Source organism: Chiloscyllium punctatum, chromosome 18 (genome assembly GCF_047496795.1).
Source record: "Chiloscyllium punctatum isolate Juve2018m chromosome 18, sChiPun1.3, whole genome shotgun sequence".
NCBI lineage: Eukaryota > Metazoa > Chordata > Chondrichthyes > Orectolobiformes > Hemiscylliidae > Chiloscyllium > Chiloscyllium punctatum.
In genome coordinates, this window is record NC_092756.1 from 80,440,746 (window position 1) to 80,462,497 (window position 21,752).

At 52.7% G+C, this 21,752-nt stretch overlaps 3 non-coding genes and 5 pseudogenes across 3 annotated transcripts; 1 reads left to right on the plus strand and 7 right to left on the minus strand.

The window, feature by feature from the left end:
- Nucleotides 1-1,350: 1,350 nt before the first annotated feature.
- LOC140489484 (U2 spliceosomal RNA) lies at nt 1,351-1,542 on the minus strand. Its single transcript, XR_011963168.1, has one exon. It is a non-coding gene; the product is annotated as a U2 spliceosomal RNA (small nuclear RNA).
- A 1,823-nt stretch (nt 1,543-3,365) lies between these two features.
- On the minus strand, nt 3,366-3,546 carry LOC140489488 (U2 spliceosomal RNA; annotated as a pseudogene).
- A 2,447-nt stretch (nt 3,547-5,993) lies between these two features.
- LOC140489485 (U2 spliceosomal RNA) lies at nt 5,994-6,185 on the minus strand. The gene has a single exon (XR_011963169.1). It is a non-coding gene; the product is annotated as a U2 spliceosomal RNA (small nuclear RNA).
- Nucleotides 6,186-8,009: 1,824 nt separating this feature from the next.
- LOC140489489 (U2 spliceosomal RNA) lies at nt 8,010-8,190 on the minus strand (annotated as a pseudogene).
- A 2,454-nt stretch (nt 8,191-10,644) lies between these two features.
- Nucleotides 10,645-10,836, minus strand: LOC140489487 (U2 spliceosomal RNA). The gene has a single exon (XR_011963171.1). It is a non-coding gene; the product is annotated as a U2 spliceosomal RNA (small nuclear RNA).
- A 1,823-nt stretch (nt 10,837-12,659) lies between these two features.
- LOC140489490 (U2 spliceosomal RNA) lies at nt 12,660-12,839 on the minus strand (annotated as a pseudogene).
- Nucleotides 12,840-17,462: 4,623 nt separating this feature from the next.
- On the minus strand, nt 17,463-17,641 carry LOC140489492 (U2 spliceosomal RNA; annotated as a pseudogene).
- A 529-nt stretch (nt 17,642-18,170) lies between these two features.
- Nucleotides 18,171-18,351, plus strand: LOC140489494 (U2 spliceosomal RNA; annotated as a pseudogene).
- The last annotated feature ends 3,401 nt before the right edge of the window (nt 18,352-21,752 follow it).

Below are 21,752 nucleotides of genomic sequence, written 5' to 3' on the forward strand. Positions count from 1 at the left end.
CTCCGGTGTCACTGGGTCAAAATCTGGAATCCCCGCCCAAACAGCATCGCGGGGCTACCGACAGCACGTGGACTGCAGCGGTTCGAGAGAGCAGCTCACAGCCAAGGTGATCTCGGGATGGGCAAGAAGAAATGTTGGCCTTGACAGAAAGATCCTATTCATTTCCTCCCCTTGTGTTCGTGTAGCTTGCCCATAAAAGCGAATCATTGTTTCCCACACGTACAGGATTCGCTCCTTGGCATTCCACATCAATCTGAAACGTTGTGAAAAGTGAATTACGTCCGTGCACCCTTTCTTTATCGTCCACTTTCAATCTCCTCTCCACTTGTATCCGACTCTCTGTGTAGAATGGGGAGGGAGCTGATCTCCCGACGTAAACACGTCACGCTGCAAGCGCACCTCATCGCCACAAGCAGCTCGATTTGACATCTCCGTTCACGTTACCGCAGATCGCTGAGAACATTTTAAGCCGATCCAGTTGACAAACCGACGACTATTTTGCTACTTGCACCGCAAATGATTACAAACCATTCCAAATCGTACGGGTGGCACAGTGGCTCATCGTTCAGTACGGCTGCCTCGTGGCCCCAGGGAGCTGAAGTGAGTTCCAGCCTCGGGCGATGGTCTGTGTGAATAATCTTTACGTACAGACGTAGCCGCTAAAGCAGGTTGCTTCCGTACAGTAGTTTGCGAAGAAACAAACAGAGCTGGGGGGTTTCACTCTATTCAGGAAACAGACCAAAGACACTTCTTTCTTGTTCAAGAAAATATTCGGATAAATTTGATGCGTCGGTGTGGGGGGGGGGGGGGATGGGTGGGGAAGGGGTTGTGGGGGCTGATCTGATAGCCATTTGACATTGGCTGAGTTATGGGATCCCACAACCTGATTTGACAGTGTGAAAAATCCCACAACACCAGGTTACAGCCCAACGGGGTTATTTGGAAGTACAGCAGTCACCCCGCCCCACCCCACCCCACACCCCCCACCGCCGTTCCATCGGTGGGATACGTTCCAAGACCGACCGCAGAAGCCCGAAACGGCGGATAGGGGCAAACCCATTCATTTAAATTGCAAAGTTACCTTCCTGGCAGCCCCCTGGTTCCAGAATGTTCCCTGTAGCACGTTTGGGCCGCGGATACCGGGGCGGGGTTACCCTGTCCTGGCTTTCAGCGTGCCGCGCCTTCATCGGGTAACTGCAGAGCAGGATCACAAGACGGAAAACTGGCAACAAAAGATGATAGTTTCATGCAACTGAAAAGACAATCGATGGAACGATCGCTGCGATCGACACGGCAAACTAGCAAAGGCAAGAGATTCACATTCCATTCACCTGCTTTTGAACTTGGCTGGTAGGCTGCACCGTTCCTGGAAACACTGCAATACCAGGCTGATACACGGAGAGGACAGAGCAAGCCCTTCAGCCATCTCCCTGCTCCAAAAATCCATTTAATACAAACACTCCCACCTTCGGGAGGTATCAGCGATTAAACCGATAAGAACAGAAACTACACATATTCCGAGCCAAAAGGCCGAGAAGCGATAGCACATTGATACTCTAACGGTGGGGGTCACCTTTACCGACTATCCTTTCCGTCAGTTTGACAATATTCAAAGTCCGTTTATTCCCTTACCGCGTACCTTCCGAGATTTCCAACCAGATCGGAAGATCGCTTTGCAGCCGTCGCTGTGCTTTCCCCGTGGTTTTCCGTCCATCTGTTACGTAGCCGCGTAGATCGCGCTGACGACCAATCGGATGGCACGGGCCGGAGCCGCCATGGGAGCGCACGTCAGGTCGACTGCAGAGAGGTTTCTCCCGGCGATCGGGGACAGCGGCAGGGTGGTTCCCCCGGCGTCTACAAGGTTGACCAGAATTCCACAGGCAGCACCTTCCAAACTCATGGCCGACACAGCCTTGAAGGATGACGGCAGCAGATCCACGGGAACACCACCGTTCGCAAGTTCTTCCCCGAGGCACGCGCTGTCCTGAATTGCAAATATATCGTTGTTCCTCCGGTGTCACTGGGTCAAAATCTGGAATCCCCGCCCAAACAGCATCGCGGGGCTACCGACAGCACGTGGACTGCAGCGGTTCGAGAGAGCAGCTCACAGCCAAGGTGATCTCGGGATGGGCAAGAAGAAATGTTGGCCTTGACAGAAAGATCCTATTCATTTCCTCCCCTTGTGTTCGTGTAGCTTGCCCATAAAAGCGAATCATTGTTTCCCACACGTACAGGATTCGCTCCTTGGCATTCCACATCAATCTGAAACGTTGTGAAAAGTGAATTACGTCCGTGCACCCTTTCTTTATCGTCCACTTTCAATCTCCTCTCCACTTGTATCCGACTCTCTGTGTAGAATGGGGAGGGAGCTGATCTCCCGACGTAAACACGTCACGCTGCAAGCGCACCTCATCGCCACAAGCAGCTCGATTTGACATCTCCGTTCACGTTACCGCAGATCGCTGAGAACATTTTAAGCCGATCCAGTTGACAAACCGACGACTATTTTGCTACTTGCACCGCAAATGATTACAAACCATTCCAAATCGTACGGGTGGCACAGTGGCTCATCGTTCAGTACGGCTGCCTCGTGGCCCCAGGGAGCTGAAGTGAGTTCCAGCCTCGGGCGATGGTCTGTGTGAATAATCTTTACGTACAGACGTAGCCGCTAAAGCAGGTTGCTTCCGTACAGTAGTTTGCGAAGAAACAAACAGAGCTGGGGGGTTTCACTCTATTCAGGAAACAGACCAAAGACACTTCTTTCTTGTTCAAGAAAATATTCGGATAAATTTGATGCGTCGGTGTGGGGGGGGGGGGGATGGGGGATGGGTGGGGAAGGGGTTGTGGGGGCTGATCTGATAGCCATTTGACATTGGCTGAGTTATGGGATCCCACAACCTGATTTGACAGTGTGAAAAATCCCACAACACCAGGTTACAGCCCAACGGGGTTATTTGGAAGTACAGCAGTCACCCCGCCCCACCCCACCCCACACCCCCCACCGCCGTACCATCGGTGGGATACGTTCCAAGACCGACCGCAGAAGCCCGAAACGGCGGATAGGGGCAAACCCATTCATTTAAATTGCAAAGTTACCTTCCTGGCAGCCCCCTGGTTCCAGAATGTTCCCTGTAGCACGTTTGGGCCGCGGATACCGGGGCGGGGTTACCCTGTCCTGGCTTTCAGCGTGCCGCGCCTTCATCAGGTAACTGCAGAGCAGGATCACAAGACGGAAAACTGGCAACAAAAGATGATAGTTTCATGCAACTGAAAAGACAATCGATGGAACGATCGCTGCGATCGACACGGCAAACTAGCAAAGGCAAGAGATTCACATTCCATTCACCTGCTTTTGAACTTGGCTGGTAGGCTGCACCGTTCCTGGAAACACTGCAATACCAGGCTGATACACGGAGAGGACAGAGCAAGCCCTTCAGCCATCTCCCTGCTCCAAAAATCCATTTAATACAAACACTCCCACCTTCGGGAGGTATCAGCGATTAAACCGATAAGAACAGAAACTTTTTTTTTTTATTTCAAAAATATACTTTATTCATAAATGATTTGATGGTCTGTACATTGGATCATGCCATACATATGTCCATATTTACAAACACAGATTCGACTTTATTCTTGTCCTTTACAATCCTGTGCATTTTTTTCAATCTTGTATATATACATATATTTGGCTGAGGCATCAGCAGAGCCCAAAAAAAAAAACGTCTGTATGGGCCCCCTGTTCTTCTTTCGGCAGGCCGATCTTACACGGTGGTCTTTCCCCACCGCGCCTTGGCGGCAGCTGCCCCAAGCTTCAGCGCGTCCCTCAACACGTAGTCTTGGACCTTGGAATGTGCCAGTCTGCAACACTCGGTCGGGGTCAACTCCTTCAGCTGGAAGATCAACAGGTTTCGGACCGCCCAGAGAGCGTCCTTCACCGAGTTGATGATCCTCCAGGCGCAGTTAATGTTCGTCTCGGTGTGAGTCCCGGGGAACAGGCCGTAGAGCACGGAGTCCCGCGTCACGGCGCTGCTCGGGACGAACCTCGACAAGCACCACTGCATTCCTCTCCAGACTTCCTCTGCATAGGCACATTCCAGAAGGAGGTGTGTGACAGTCTCGTCCCCCCCGCAGCCACAGAAACTACACATATTCCGAGCCAAAAGGCCGAGAAGCGATAGCACATTGATACTCTAACGGTGGGGGTCACCTTTACCGACTATCCTTTCCGTCAGTTTGACAATATTCAAAGTCCGTTTATTCCCTTACCGCGTACCTTCCGAGATTTCCAACCAGATCGGAAGATCGCTTTGCAGCCGTCGCTGTGCTTTCCCCGTGGTTTTCCGTCCATCTGTTACGTAGCCGCGTAGATCGCGCTGACGACCAATCGGATGGCACGGGCCGGAGCCGCCATGGGAGCGCACGTCAGGTCGACTGCAGAGAGGTTTCTCCCGGCGATCGGGGACAGCGGCAGGGTGGTTCCCCCGGCGTCTACAAGGTTGACCAGAATTCCACAGGCAGCACCTTCCAAACTCATGGCCGACACAGCCTTGAAGGATGACGGCAGCAGATCCACGGGAACACCACCGTTCGCAAGTTCTTCCCCGAGGCACGCGCTGTCCTGAATTGCAAATATATCGTTGTTCCTCCGGTGTCACTGGGTCAAAATCTGGAATCCCCGCCCAAACAGCATCGCGGGGCTACCGACAGCACGTGGACTGCAGCGGTTCGAGAGAGCAGCTCACAGCCAAGGTGATCTCGGGATGGGCAAGAAGAAATGTTGGCCTTGACAGAAAGATCCTATTCATTTCCTCCCCTTGTGTTCGTGTAGCTTGCCCATAAAAGCGAATCATTGTTTCCCACACGTACAGGATTCGCTCCTTGGCATTCCACATCAATCTGAAACGTTGTGAAAAGTGAATTACGTCCGTGCACCCTTTCTTTATCGTCCACTTTCAATCTCCTCTCCACTTGTATCCGACTCTCTGTGTAGAATGGGGAGGGAGCTGATCTCCCGACGTAAACACGTCACGCTGCAAGCGCACCTCATCGCCACAAGCAGCTCGATTTGACATCTCCGTTCACGTTACCGCAGATCGCTGAGAACATTTTAAGCCGATCCAGTTGACAAACCGACGACTATTTTGCTACTTGCACCGCAAATGATTACAAACCATTCCAAATCGTACGGGTGGCACAGTGGCTCATCGTTCAGTACGGCTGCCTCGTGGCCCCAGGGAGCTGAAGTGAGTTCCAGCCTCGGGCGATGGTCTGTGTGAATAATCTTTACGTACAGACGTAGCCGCTAAAGCAGGTTGCTTCCGTACAGTAGTTTGCGAAGAAACAAACAGAGCTGGGGGGTTTCACTCTATTCAGGAAACAGACCAAAGACACTTCTTTCTTGTTCAAGAAAATATTCGGATAAATTTGATGCGTCGGTGTGGGGGGGGGGGGGGATGGGTGGGGAAGGGGTTGTGGGGGCTGATCTGATAGCCATTTGACATTGGCTGAGTTATGGGATCCCACAACCTGATTTGACAGTGTGAAAAATCCCACAACACCAGGTTACAGCCCAACGGGGTTATTTGGAAGTACAGCAGTCACCCCGCCCCACCCCACCCCACACCCCCCACCGCCGTTCCATCGGTGGGATACGTTCCAAGACCGACCGCAGAAGCCCGAAACGGCGGATAGGGGCAAACCCATTCATTTAAATTGCAAAGTTACCTTCCTGGCAGCCCCCTGGTTCCAGAATGTTCCCTGTAGCACGTTTGGGCCGCGGATACCGGGGCGGGGTTACCCTGTCCTGGCTTTCAGCGTGCCGCGCCTTCATCGGGTAACTGCAGAGCAGGATCACAAGACGGAAAACTGGCAACAAAAGATGATAGTTTCATGCAACTGAAAAGACAATCGATGGAACGATCGCTGCGATCGACACGGCAAACTAGCAAAGGCAAGAGATTCACATTCCATTCACCTGCTTTTGAACTTGGCTGGTAGGCTGCACCGTTCCTGGAAACACTGCAATACCAGGCTGATACACGGAGAGGACAGAGCAAGCCCTTCAGCCATCTCCCTGCTCCAAAAATCCATTTAATACAAACACTCCCACCTTCGGGAGGTATCAGCGATTAAACCGATAAGAACAGAAACTACACATATTCCGAGCCAAAAGGCCGAGAAGCGATAGCACATTGATACTCTAACGGTGGGGGTCACCTTTACCGACTATCCTTTCCGTCAGTTTGACAATATTCAAAGTCCGTTTATTCCCTTACCGCGTACCTTCCGAGATTTCCAACCAGATCGGAAGATCGCTTTGCAGCCGTCGCTGTGCTTTCCCCGTGGTTTTCCGTCCATCTGTTACGTAGCCGCGTAGATCGCGCTGACGACCAATCGGATGGCACGGGCCGGAGCCGCCATGGGAGCGCACGTCAGGTCGACTGCAGAGAGGTTTCTCCCGGCGATCGGGGACAGCGGCAGGGTGGTTCCCCCGGCGTCTACAAGGTTGACCAGAATTCCACAGGCAGCACCTTCCAAACTCATGGCCGACACAGCCTTGAAGGATGACGGCAGCAGATCCACGGGAACACCACCGTTCGCAAGTTCTTCCCCGAGGCACGCGCTGTCCTGAATTGCAAATATATCGTTGTTCCTCCGGTGTCACTGGGTCAAAATCTGGAATCCCCGCCCAAACAGCATCGCGGGGCTACCGACAGCACGTGGACTGCAGCGGTTCGAGAGAGCAGCTCACAGCCAAGGTGATCTCGGGATGGGCAAGAAGAAATGTTGGCCTTGACAGAAAGATCCTATTCATTTCCTCCCCTTGTGTTCGTGTAGCTTGCCCATAAAAGCGAATCATTGTTTCCCACACGTACAGGATTCGCTCCTTGGCATTCCACATCAATCTGAAACGTTGTGAAAAGTGAATTACGTCCGTGCACCCTTTCTTTATCGTCCACTTTCAATCTCCTCTCCACTTGTATCCGACTCTCTGTGTAGAATGGGGAGGGAGCTGATCTCCCGACGTAAACACGTCACGCTGCAAGCGCACCTCATCGCCACAAGCAGCTCGATTTGACATCTCCGTTCACGTTACCGCAGATCGCTGAGAACATTTTAAGCCGATCCAGTTGACAAACCGACGACTATTTTGCTACTTGCACCGCAAATGATTACAAACCATTCCAAATCGTACGGGTGGCACAGTGGCTCATCGTTCAGTACGGCTGCCTCGTGGCCCCAGGGAGCTGAAGTGAGTTCCAGCCTCGGGCGATGGTCTGTGTGAATAATCTTTACGTACAGACGTAGCCGCTAAAGCAGGTTGCTTCCGTACAGTAGTTTGCGAAGAAACAAACAGAGCTGGGGGGTTTCACTCTATTCAGGAAACAGACCAAAGACACTTCTTTCTTGTTCAAGAAAATATTCGGATAAATTTGATGCGTCGGTGTGGGGGGGGGGGGGGATGGGGGATGGGTGGGGAAGGGGTTGTGGGGGCTGATCTGATAGCCATTTGACATTGGCTGAGTTATGGGATCCCACAACCTGATTTGACAGTGTGAAAAATCCCACAACACCAGGTTACAGCCCAACGGGGTTATTTGGAAGTACAGCAGTCACCCCGCCCCACCCCACCCCACACCCCCCACCGCCGTACCATCGGTGGGATACGTTCCAAGACCGACCGCAGAAGCCCGAAACGGCGGATAGGGGCAAACCCATTCATTTAAATTGCAAAGTTACCTTCCTGGCAGCCCCCTGGTTCCAGAATGTTCCCTGTAGCACGTTTGGGCCGCGGATACCGGGGCGGGGTTACCCTGTCCTGGCTTTCAGCGTGCCGCGCCTTCATCGGGTAACTGCAGAGCAGGATCACAAGACGGAAAACTGGCAACAAAAGATGATAGTTTCATGCAACTGAAAAGACAATCGATGGAACGATCGCTGCGATCGACACGGCAAACTAGCAAAGGCAAGAGATTCACATTCCATTCACCTGCTTTTGAACTTGGCTGGTAGGCTGCACCGTTCCTGGAAACACTGCAATACCAGGCTGATACACGGAGAGGACAGAGCAAGCCCTTCAGCCATCTCCCTGCTCCAAAAATCCATTTAATACAAACACTCCCACCTTCGGGAGGTATCAGCGATTAAACCGATAAGAACAGAAACTTTTTTTTTTTATTTCAAAAATATACTTTATTCATAAATGATTTGATGGTCTGTACATTGGATCATGCCATACATATGTCCATATTTACAAACACAGATTCGACTTTATTCTTGTCCTTTACAATCCTGTGCATTTTTTTCAATCTTGTATATATACATATATTTGGCTGAGGCATCAGCAGAGCCCAAAAAAAAAAACGTCTGTATGGGCCCCCTGTTCTTCTTTCGGCAGGCCGATCTTACACGGTGGTCTTTCCCCACCGCGCCTTGGCGGCAGCTGCCCCAAGCTTCAGCGCGTCCCTCAACACGTAGTCTTGGACCTTGGAATGTGCCAGTCTGCAACACTCGGTCGGGGTCAACTCCTTCAGCTGGAAGATCAACAGGTTTCGGACCGCCCAGAGAGCGTCCTTCACCGAGTTGATGATCCTCCAGGCGCAGTTAATGTTCGTCTCGGTGTGAGTCCCGGGGAACAGGCCGTAGAGCACGGAGTCCCGCGTCACGGCGCTGCTCGGGACGAACCTCGACAAGCACCACTGCATTCCTCTCCAGACTTCCTCTGCATAGGCACATTCCAGAAGGAGGTGTGTGACAGTCTCGTCCCCCCCGCAGCCACAGAAACTACACATATTCCGAGCCAAAAGGCCGAGAAGCGATAGCACATTGATACTCTAACGGTGGGGGTCACCTTTACCGACTATCCTTTCCGTCAGTTTGACAATATTCAAAGTCCGTTTATTCCCTTACCGCGTACCTTCCGAGATTTCCAACCAGATCGGAAGATCGCTTTGCAGCCGTCGCTGTGCTTTCCCCGTGGTTTTCCGTCCATCTGTTACGTAGCCGCGTAGATCGCGCTGACGACCAATCGGATGGCACGGGCCGGAGCCGCCATGGGAGCGCACGTCAGGTCGACTGCAGAGAGGTTTCTCCCGGCGATCGGGGACAGCGGCAGGGTGGTTCCCCCGGCGTCTACAAGGTTGACCAGAATTCCACAGGCAGCACCTTCCAAACTCATGGCCGACACAGCCTTGAAGGATGACGGCAGCAGATCCACGGGAACACCACCGTTCGCAAGTTCTTCCCCGAGGCACGCGCTGTCCTGAATTGCAAATATATCGTTGTTCCTCCGGTGTCACTGGGTCAAAATCTGGAATCCCCGCCCAAACAGCATCGCGGGGCTACCGACAGCACGTGGACTGCAGCGGTTCGAGAGAGCAGCTCACAGCCAAGGTGATCTCGGGATGGGCAAGAAGAAATGTTGGCCTTGACAGAAAGATCCTATTCATTTCCTCCCCTTGTGTTCGTGTAGCTTGCCCATAAAAGCGAATCATTGTTTCCCACACGTACAGGATTCGCTCCTTGGCATTCCACATCAATCTGAAACGTTGTGAAAAGTGAATTACGTCCGTGCACCCTTTCTTTATCGTCCACTTTCAATCTCCTCTCCACTTGTATCCGACTCTCTGTGTAGAATGGGGAGGGAGCTGATCTCCCGACGTAAACACGTCACGCTGCAAGCGCACCTCATCGCCACAAGCAGCTCGATTTGACATCTCCGTTCACGTTACCGCAGATCGCTGAGAACATTTTAAGCCGATCCAGTTGACAAACCGACGACTATTTTGCTACTTGCACCGCAAATGATTACAAACCATTCCAAATCGTACGGGTGGCACAGTGGCTCATCGTTCAGTACGGCTGCCTCGTGGCCCCAGGGAGCTGAAGTGAGTTCCAGCCTCGGGCGATGGTCTGTGTGAATAATCTTTACGTACAGACGTAGCCGCTAAAGCAGGTTGCTTCCGTACAGTAGTTTGCGAAGAAACAAACAGAGCTGGGGGGTTTCACTCTATTCAGGAAACAGACCAAAGACACTTCTTTCTTGTTCAAGAAAATATTCGGATAAATTTGATGCGTCGGTGTGGGGGGGGGGGGGGATGGGGGATGGGTGGGGAAGGGGTTGTGGGGGCTGATCTGATAGCCATTTGACATTGGCTGAGTTATGGGATCCCACAACCTGATTTGACAGTGTGAAAAATCCCACAACACCAGGTTACAGCCCAACGGGGTTATTTGGAAGTACAGCAGTCACCCCGCCCCACCCCACCCCACACCCCCCACCGCCGTACCATCGGTGGGATACGTTCCAAGACCGACCGCAGAAGCCCGAAACGGCGGATAGGGGCAAACCCATTCATTTAAATTGCAAAGTTACCTTCCTGGCAGCCCCCTGGTTCCAGAATGTTCCCTGTAGCACGTTTGGGCCGCGGATACCGGGGCGGGGTTACCCTGTCCTGGCTTTCAGCGTGCCGCGCCTTCATCGGGTAACTGCAGAGCAGGATCACAAGACGGAAAACTGGCAACAAAAGATGATAGTTTCATGCAACTGAAAAGACAATCGATGGAACGATCGCTGCGATCGACACGGCAAACTAGCAAAGGCAAGAGATTCACATTCCATTCACCTGCTTTTGAACTTGGCTGGTAGGCTGCACCGTTCCTGGAAACACTGCAATACCAGGCTGATACACGGAGAGGACAGAGCAAGCCCTTCAGCCATCTCCCTGCTCCAAAAATCCATTTAATACAAACACTCCCACCTTCGGGAGGTATCAGCGATTAAACCGATAAGAACAGAAACTACACATATTCCGAGCCAAAAGGCCGAGAAGCGATAGCACATTGATACTCTAACGGTGGGGGTCACCTTTACCGACTATCCTTTCCGTCAGTTTGACAATATTCAAAGTCCGTTTATTCCCTTACCGCGTACCTTCCGAGATTTCCAACCAGATCGGAAGATCGCTTTGCAGCCGTCGCTGTGCTTTCCCCGTGGTTTTCCGTCCATCTGTTACGTAGCCGCGTAGATCGCGCTGACGACCAATCGGATGGCACGGGCCGGAGCCGCCATGGGAGCGCACGTCAGGTCGACTGCAGAGAGGTTTCTCCCGGCGATCGGGGACAGCGGCAGGGTGGTTCCCCCGGCGTCTACAAGGTTGACCAGAATTCCACAGGCAGCACCTTCCAAACTCATGGCCGACACAGCCTTGAAGGATGACGGCAGCAGATCCACGGGAACACCACCGTTCGCAAGTTCTTCCCCGAGGCACGCGCTGTCCTGAATTGCAAATATATCGTTGTTCCTCCGGTGTCACTGGGTCAAAATCTGGAATCCCCGCCCAAACAGCATCGCGGGGCTACCGACAGCACGTGGACTGCAGCGGTTCGAGAGAGCAGCTCACAGCCAAGGTGATCTCGGGATGGGCAAGAAGAAATGTTGGCCTTGACAGAAAGATCCTATTCATTTCCTCCCCTTGTGTTCGTGTAGCTTGCCCATAAAAGCGAATCATTGTTTCCCACACGTACAGGATTCGCTCCTTGGCATTCCACATCAATCTGAAACGTTGTGAAAAGTGAATTACGTCCGTGCACCCTTTCTTTATCGTCCACTTTCAATCTCCTCTCCACTTGTATCCGACTCTCTGTGTAGAATGGGGAGGGAGCTGATCTCCCGACGTAAACACGTCACGCTGCAAGCGCACCTCATCGCCACAAGCAGCTCGATTTGACATCTCCGTTCACGTTACCGCAGATCGCTGAGAACATTTTAAGCCGATCCAGTTGACAAACCGACGACTATTTTGCTACTTGCACCGCAAATGATTACAAACCATTCCAAATCGTACGGGTGGCACAGTGGCTCATCGTTCAGTACGGCTGCCTCGTGGCCCCAGGGAGCTGAAGTGAGTTCCAGCCTCGGGCGATGGTCTGTGTGAATAATCTTTACGTACAGACGTAGCCGCTAAAGCAGGTTGCTTCCGTACAGTAGTTTGCGAAGAAACAAACAGAGCTGGGGGGTTTCACTCTATTCAGGAAACAGACCAAAGACACTTCTTTCTTGTTCAAGAAAATATTCGGATAAATTTGATGCGTCGGTGTGGGGGGGGGGGGGATGGGGGATGGGTGGGGAAGGGGTTGTGGGGGCTGATCTGATAGCCATTTGACATTGGCTGAGTTATGGGATCCCACAACCTGATTTGACAGTGTGAAAAATCCCACAACACCAGGTTACAGGCCAACGGGGTTATTTGGAAGTACAGCAGTCACCCCGCCCCACCCCACCCCACACCCCCCACCGCCGTACCATCGGTGGGATACGTTCCAAGACCGACCGCAGAAGCCCGAAACGGCGGATAGGGGCAAACCCATTCATTTAAATTGCAAAGTTACCTTCCTGGCAGCCCCCTGGTTCCAGAATGTTCCCTGTAGCACGTTTGGGCCGCGGATACCGGGGCGGGGTTACCCTGTCCTGGCTTTCAGCGTGCCGCGCCTTCATCGGGTAACTGCAGAGCAGGATCACAAGACGGAAAACTGGCAACAAAAGATGATAGTTTCATGCAACTGAAAAGACAATCGATGGAACGATCGCTGCGATCGACACGGCAAACTAGCAAAGGCAAGAGATTCACATTCCATTCACCTGCTTTTGAACTTGGCTGGTAGGCTGCACCGTTCCTGGAAACACTGCAATACCAGGCTGATACACGGAGAGGACAGAGCAAGCCCTTCAGCCATCTCCCTGCTCCAAAAATCCATTTAATACAAACACTCCCACCTTCGGGAGGTATCAGCGATTAAACCGATAAGAACAGAATTTTTTTTTTTTATTTCAAAAATATACTTTATTCATAAATGATTTGATGGTCTGTACATTGGATCATGCCATACATATGTCCATATTTACAAACACAGATTCGACTTTATTCTTGTCCTTTACAATCCTGTGCATTTTTTCAATCTTGTATATATACATATATTTGGCTGAGGCATCAGCAGAGCCCAAAAAAAACGTCTGTCTGGGCCCCCTGTTCTTCTTTCGGCAGGCCGATCTTACACGGTGGTCTTTCCCCACCGCGCCTTGGCGGCAGCTGCCCCAAGCTTCAGCGCGTCCCTCAACACGTAGTCTTGGACCTTGGAATGTGCCAGTCTGCAACACTCGGTCGGGGTCAACTCCTTCAGCTGGAAGATCAACAGGTTTCGGACCGCCCAGAGAGCGTCCTTCACCGAGTTGATGATCCTCCAGGCGCAGTTAATGTTCGTCTCGGTGTGAGTCCCGGGGAACAGGCCGTAGAGCACGGAGTCCCGCGTCACGGCGCTGCTCGGGACGAACCTCGACAAGCACCACTGCATTCCTCTCCAGACTTCCTCTGCATAGGCACATTCCAGAAGGAGGTGTGTGACAGTCTCGTCCCCCCCGCAGCCACTTCGAGGGCAGCGTGCGGTGCGGCAGAGAGTCCGGGCGTGCATAAAGGATCTCACGGGCAGAGCCCTTCTCACCACCAGCCAAGCCACGTCTTGGTGCTTGTTGGAAAGTTCTGGCGATGAGGCATTCTGCCAAATGGCTTTGACAGTCTGCTCAGGGAACCGCTCGACAGGATCCGCCCTCTCCTTTTCCCGAAGGGTCTCAAGGACGCTACGTGCTGACCACTTCCTGATGGACTTGTGGTCAAAGGTGTTTTTCCTCATAAATTTCTCCACGAAGGACAGGTGATACGGAACGGTCCAACTACTCGGAGCGTTCCGCGGCAGCGAGGCCAGGCCCATCCTTCGCAACACCGGGGACAGGTAGAACCTCAGTACGTAGTGACACTTGGTGTTTGCGTACCGGGGATCCACGCACAGCTTGATGCAGCCACACACAAAGGTGGCCATCAGGGTGAGGGTGGCATTGGGCGTGTTTTTTCCCCCATTGCACCGGTCTTTGTACATTGAGTCTCTTCGGACCCGGTCCATCTTTGATCTCCAAATGAATTGGAAGATGGCCCGGGTGACTGCGGCGGCACAGGTCCTGGGGATAGGCCAGACCTGTGCCACATATAGCAATACTGAGAGGACCTCACACCTGATGACCAGGTTTTTTCCCGCGATGGAGAGCGACCGTTGCCCCCATCTGCCTAGTTTCTGTCTCATCTTTCTGATCCGCTCCTCCCAGGTCTTGGCGCACGCCCCAGCCCCCCCGAACCAAATACCCAGCACCTTCAGGTGGTCAGTCCTGACGGTGAAGGGGATAGAGGATTGGTCGGCCCAGTTCCCGAAGAGCATGGCCTCGCTCTTGCCTCGGTTTACCTTGGCCCCCGAGGCCCGTTCGAACTGGTCGCAGCTGCACACGAGTCTGTGCACGGACAGCGGATCCGAGCAGAAAACAGCGACGTCATCCATGTACAGGGAGGCCTTAACCTGCAGGCCCCCGCTGCCAGGAATAGTCACCCCTCTCAGGCTCGCATCCTTCCTGATGGATTCGGCAAATGGCTCTATGCAACACACAAACAAGGCGGGTGAGAGGGGGCATCCCTGCCTGACTCCAGATCTTACAGGGAAGCTATCTGATTCCCACCCATTGATTGAGACTGCACTGACAATGTTGGTGTAGAGCAGTCTGATCCAATTTCCGATTCCCTCCCCAAAGCCCATTTTGGAGAGGACATCCCTCATATATGTATGCGATATCCTGTCAAAGGCTTTCTCCTGGTCCAGGCTGATGAGGCAGGTGTCCACCCCCCTGTCCTGCACGTAGGCGATCGTATCCCTGAGGAGTGCGAGACTCTCAGAGATCTTCCTGCCCGGTACAGCACAGGTTTGGTCCGGGTGGATCACCGATCCCAGAGCAGACCTGACCCGGTTGGCGATGACCTTTGACAGGATTTTGTAGTCTGCATTTAACAGTGAGATCGGTCTCCAATTTCTAATTTCCTCCCTCTCCCCCTTCCGCTTGTAGACGAGGGTGATGATGCCTTTCCTCATGGATTCACTCATGGTACCTGCCCGGAGCATACTGACATACACCTCCAGCAGGTCCTGGCCGATCAAGTCCCAAAGAGCGGAATAAACCTCGACCGGTAAGCCGTCGCTTCCGGGAGTTTTATTCTTTTCGAAGGACTCGAGGGCCTTGGTCAGTTCATCCAGAGATAGCGGCTGGTCCAGCCTCTCTCGTGTTCCGTCATCTAGGACCTCCGTGATAGAGGACAGGAACGACTGGGAGGCCGCGCTGTCGGTCGGCTTCGAGTCATACAGGCTGGCGTAGAAGGATTTGCTGATCCTCATGACGTCAGCCTGAGATGACGTTACCGAGCCATCTTCTTTCTTCAGGCTGCTGAGCACGGAGCTCTCTTTGTGCACCTTCTGGAAGAAGAAACGTGAGCACGTCTCGTCCTGCTCCACCGAGCGGACCCTGGACCGGAAGATTATCCTGGAGGCCTCCGAGGCAAAGAGCGAGGCTTGCTGGCCCTTCACCTCCTTGAGGTCCTCCGTGACATCCACCCCCATCGTCTGCAGCAGGAGCAGGTTCTGCATACTTTCCTGGAGCTGGGACAGTTTTCCCCGCCTCTCTCTCGCCTCCTGGACACCTTTGAGGATAAAGAACCTCTTGATGTTCCCTTTTACCGTTTCCCACCAGTCCGCTGGAGACTCAAAGAGGGGCTTCACGGTTCTCCAACCTGCGTAATCCCTCTTGAGCTCTTCGATGTTTCCCGGGGTCAACAGCTTAGTGTTCAGTTTCCACGTTCCCTTGCCCGCCCGCTGTTCGTCCTGTAGGTGACAGTCGGCCAGCAGGAGGCAGTGGTCAGAGAAGAACACCGGCTTGACGTCGGTGGATCTGACCGAGAGCGTTCGGGACACAAACAGGTAATCTATCCTTGAGCGGATAGACCCGTCTGCCCGTGACCAGGTGTATCTACGCTGCGCTCCGTCTGCAGGGGCGCTGAAGACGTCGTGCAGCTTGGCGTCTTTGACCGTTTCCATCAGGGCCCTGGACGTAGCGTCCGGTTTACTGTCCCCCCCGCCGGATCGTCCATCAGCATCAATGATGCAGTTGAAGTCTCCGGCCAGAATGACCGGCCTGGACGTAGCCAGCAGCAGTGGAAGCTGTTGCAGGACGGCCAACCGTTCACTCTTACCCACTGGGGCGTACACGTTGATTAGTCTCACGGGAGCGTTTCTGTATTTGACGTCCACAACGAGGAGGCGCCCGCCCACCACCTCCTTAACCTCGGAGATGGTGAAGTTGCCTCCCCGCAACAGGATACCCAGGCCGGAGGCGCGGCTATCGTTGTCCCCCGACCACACTGACGGCCCGTGGGCCCACAAGCTCGACCATCTCCTGTAACTGCTGAGGTGCGGTATCCCACACTCCTGCAGAAACAGGATATCGGCTTTGACGTTGGCCAGGAAGGCCAGCGTTGAAACACATCGCGTAGCCGCTTTGATGCTACGCACATTTATGCTGGCAATTTTAAACCCCATTTTAACCGTTTACGGGGTTACCAGTGTCCATTTGCTTCTGGTCTTGCTCCAGTGGGGTAGCTGCGTGCATCCCCGTGGTGACAGCAAACTGCTGGACCTTCCCAGGGCTGAGGTAGTTGTCCGGCTCCACGCTGGAGTCATTTCCCCGCTCTGGTGTCATCGTGTCAGACCCAGGGTCCGCATCGCCCCGTTCTCCATCTGACAGCAGGGCTGTCACTGGGACGCTGCTCCCAGTTCCCTGGAGCTGTGGGCCGGTGGGTACCCCTTGGTTCTCACCGGGTAGGGGGAGGCCTTCACCCATCCCCTCAGAGGGATCGTCTTTTCCTTCTTGGGCGGTGTTGCCCTCCTTTCTCCCCACGGCGCTCTGCCTCTTCCTCCGGAGGCGACCCTTCTTGCGCCCGCCCTCACCCTCGGAGGAGCTGCCTGTATCCTCCTCTTGGAGGTGTCTCTTCCCCCTTCGCTTGGTGGCTTTGGGGCCCTCGAGAGGTTTCCTTTTCCTGTTTTTAACGATAATCCACTGCTCTGCCTCCTTTGATCCCTCCTCTTCCATTTCCTCCGTCTGTCTTGCAGGAGCTTGGGTCGGCTGCTGCATCTCCCCGCTGTCTGCCGCCTGCTCCTCTACAACTTTCCCTTCCTTCTGGGTGCCTCCAGGTACCGTTCCTTTGCTGATTCGCGGTACCTCGTTCGACTTTGTCGGTCCGCGGCTCGTGTTGCCACCTCCGGCCATCTGTGCGTAGGTGGCGGCTCCTCGTCTTGGGCAGGCCTTGTACATGTGGCCCGCCTCCCCGCACAGGTTGCAGCTCTTTTCCTCCCGACAGTCCTTTGTCAAGTGACCCTCCTGTTTGCAGTTCCTGCAGATGGTCACTTTGCAATCCACCGCCACGTGTCCCGACTTCCCGCAGGTTCGGCACACTTTGGGCTGCCCTGCATATGTCAGGTAGCCTCTGCTCCCTCCGATTGCGAAGCTCGAGGGTGGGTGGAGGATGTTCCCACTGTCATCGGCCCTCAGAGTTACCGTTCCTGGAAACACTGCAATACCAGGCTGATACACGGAGAGGACAGAGCAAGCCCTTAAGCCATCTCCCTGCTCCAAACATCCATTTAATACAAACACTCCCACCTTCGGGAGATATCAGCGATTAAACTGATAAGAACAGAATTTTTTTTTATATTTCAAAAATATACTTTATTCATAAAATGATTTGATGGTCTGTACATTTGATCATGCCATACATATGTCCACATTTACAAACACAGATTCGAATTTATCCTTGTCATATACAGGTCTGTGCATTTTTCAATCTTGTACATATATTTGGCTGAGGCATCAGCAGAGCCCAAAAAAAACGTCTGTATGGGCCCCCTGTTCTTCTTTAGGCAGGCCGATCTTACACGGTGGTCTTTCCCCACCGCGCCTTGGCGGCAGCTGCCCCAAGCTTCAGCGCGTCCCTCAACACGTAGTCTTGGACCTTGAATGTGCCAGTCTGCAACACTCGGTCGGGGTCTGGAAGAAGAAACGTGAGCACGTCTCGTCCTGCTCCACCGAGCGGACCCTGGACCGGAAGATTATCCTGGAGGCCTCCGAGGCAAAGAGCGAGGCTTGCTGGCCCTTCACCTCCTTGAGGTCCTCCGTGACATCCACCCCCATCGTCTGCAGCAGGAGCAGGTTCTGCATACTTTCCTGGAGCTGGGACAGTTTTCCCCGCCTCTCTCTCGCCTCCTGGACACCTTTGAGGATAAAGAACCTCTTGATGTTCCCTTTTACCTTTTCCCGAAGGTGGGAGTGTTTGTATTAAATGGATTTTTGGAGCAGGGAGATGGCTGAAGGGCTTGCTCTGTCCTCTCCGTGTATCAGCCTGGTATTGCAGTGTTTCCAGGAATGGTGCAGCCTACCAGCCAAGTTCAAAAGCAGGTGAATGGAATGTGAATCTCTTGCCTTTGCTGGTGAATTTCCGCAGAGTATCTTGTGGATGATATACATAGCTGCCACTGAGCGTTTCGGTTGGGGTTGGGGTTGGGGTTGGATGGTGAATGTTTCAGACGGTGCCAATCGACTTAGATTGTGTCAAATATCTTCAATCTTGTTGGAGCTGCACCATCCAGGCAAGTGGGGAGCGTTCTATCACTCTCCTGACTTGTGCGTGTAGATGGTGGGCAGGATTTGGGGAGTCAGGAGGTGACGTATCTGCTGCAGGATTTCCACCCTCCGCCCTCCAATTGTCACCACTCTGTTTATTGATATTTCTGAATGAACCTGCTCAGAGATTTGTGTCATGTATAATGAGCAGGTGGGACTCGAACACAGTCTTCTGACCCAGGGGTAGGCACATCCAGTTCACTTTCCCCTCAGCGGAAAAACCTGTATCGCTGTAGACTCCGTGATGGTGAAGTCATTGAGTGCCAAGGGACAATAGATACATTGTCTGTTGTTGGAGGTGGTCACACCTGAGGGGGTCAGATGTTATTCGTCCAGATCCTGCTGCATATTGAGCCCGAGCTCTGCATCAGCATGCACAGATAAAAGCTGAATATTGTGAAGTCAGCAAACATCCTGACTGGTGAAGGGACTTGTTCTGAAATGTGAAGTTGCATTAAGCTCCACCCAATCCCACAGTCTTGGAACAGAGAAACTGCCAGTCTAGTCGGGGATCCCGAAGGAGACCAATGTGACATATCTGGCTCCTGCTAACTTTTTGTTGTGCCTAATTAATTTGAATGTTACCTCTGGTTAGCATTCTATTAGCTGTATCTCGTTGTGTCAGACAAAGAGATTCACTCGATCCCCGCGGTCTATACCTTACATATGCTTCCTCCCTTTTCTTGACAAACCCTCAATTTCTCTAGTCACCCAGCATTCCTTCTACCTACCAGCCTTGCCTTTCACTCTAACAGGAACATACTGTCTCTGGACTCTTGTTATCTCATTTTTGAAGGCTTCCCATTTTCCAGCCGTCCATTGACCTGCGAACATCTGCCCCCAGGCAACTTCTGGAAGTTCTTGCCTCATACCATCAAAATTGGGCTTTCTCCGATTTAGATCCTTTTTCATCACTATTTTGAAACTAATTGAATTATAGTCGCTGGCCTCAAAGTGCTCCCCCACTGACACTGCAGTCATCTGCCCTGCCTTATTTCCCAAGAGTAGGTCAAAATTCACACCTTCTCTGGTAGGTATACCCACATATTGAATCAGAAAACTTCCTTGTTCACATTTAGAAATTCCTCTCCATCCAAGTCCTTCACACTAGGGCAGTCCCAGTCTATGTTTGGAAAGTTAAAATCCCCCACCATAACCACCCTATTATTCTTACAGATAACTGGGGTCTCCTTTTCAATTTGTTTCTCAATTTCCTGCTGACTATTGGGGGGGACTATAATACAATCCCAATAAAAGGTGATCATCCCTTCCTTATTTCTCAGTTCCACCCAAATAACTTCCCTGGATGTATTCCCAGGAATATCCTCCCCGAGTCAAGACATAAAACAAGAAATGGCTGAGGATGGTTGTATTCAGGATGTACCCTGGGGAACTCCTATAGACAAAAAAAAACGCTGAGTGTGTGAGTTCATCTGTGGAGAGAGAAACGCAGTTAACCACTTTGGGTCCGTTGACCCTGACTTCAAAGAAGTTAACTATGTTTCTCTCTACAGATAGATAGTGCCAGACCTGCTGAGTTTCTCCAGCAATTTCTGTTGGTTTCAGATCTCCAGTTCTTTCTGATCTGGAAAACTGCTGAAGGGCTTAAGCCCGAAACGTTGACTCTCCTGCTCCTCGGACGCTGCCTGACCGGCTGTGCTTTTCCAGCGCCACACTCTTCGACTCTGATCTCCAGCATCTGCAGGCCTCACTCTCTCCTGGAGGAGATGGCTGACCTCCAATAACCACAGCTGCCTTCCTTCGGGCCAGGTGATGCCACATTCAGTCAAATTCTACCACTTTCACCTCTGGAGATCAGCTCCTCTGTCCAGGTTAGACTAAGGTTGTAATGACGACAGGATTGGAGTCCCCCAGGCAGAACTCACACTCAGCGTTAGTGAGCAGGTTCGTGCTGAGCAAGTGCTGCTGGATAGCACGGTGTTATATAGAATGCCCTCCACATTACTGACACATTGGCTAGCAGAAAGATCAGTCTACAGATATTTCTTCCTCTTGTCCAATAGGTTTTGTTTTGTTTCGCCCAGCCTGGAATGTGTCTCAGCATTATGCAGAGCCTCACCTCATGACTCCTTTACTATTTGAAGAGCTCAAAACCTCGTTTTTACATTCATTCACGGGAATGAGGGTGTTGCTGGCTGAGCCAGAATTTATTGCCATCCCTAATTAGCCAGAGGGGTAGTTGGCCACTTGCTGTGGATCTGGAGTCATGCGTAGGTCAGACCAGGTAAGGATGGCTGATTTCCTTGCTTAAAAAAAGGAACCAGATGGTTTTTTTTCCCACCAGGAAGAAAGGAAACACCCGAGTGGCCAGTGACAAGCACTGCCCTTCACATCAAAGGGCAATGCTGTGTGATCAAAACAGTGAAGGGGAGGGCAGGGATTAAATCAAAATAGAGTTGGAGGGGGAAATAATGCACTCCACTCCCTGCGGCGCCCACCTCTCCCTGAACAACTCCAGGGTGTTGGTGGACACCGCGTGCTCCTTCTCCAAGGACACCCGGGCTCTAACGTAACCCCGGAAGAGGGGCAGGCAGTCGGCCCTAACGACCCCCTCCACGGCCCGCTGCCTGGACCTGTTGATGGCCAGTTTGGCCAGGCCCAGGAGCAGACCCACGAGGAGGTCTTCAGACCTGCCCTCCCTCCTCCGTACCGGGTGCCCGAAGATCAGGAGCGTGGGACTGAAGTGCTGCCAGAAACAGAGGAGGAGGTTTTTAAGAAAATCAAAAATGGAGTGCAAACGCCCACACCCAATATATACATGGTCCACGGACTCCACAGCGCCATAGAACAAGCAGTTGGGCTGGGAGTCCGTGAACCACCGCAATCTGCGGTTGCAGGGGACTGCTGCGTGCAGCACCCTCCACCCCAGATCCCCGAGAGAAAGGGGGAGGACTCCCGCGTAGAGAGCCCTCCACTGGGGATCTCCACCGCCCGGTGGCAAATGGGCACGCCAAGGCATGTCCGGACGGTGGATGAGGGAGAAGAGGTGGACGGTGTGCAGCAGCAGTCGATACAGGGCCCTCCTTTTTATGTCCCTAAAAGCAACAAAATTAAAATTCCGGAGGCGGCTCAGGTTGTGGGGCACAGGTTCCTGCGGGAAGTGCGGGACCTTGGGGCCAATGTGAAATTCCGTCCG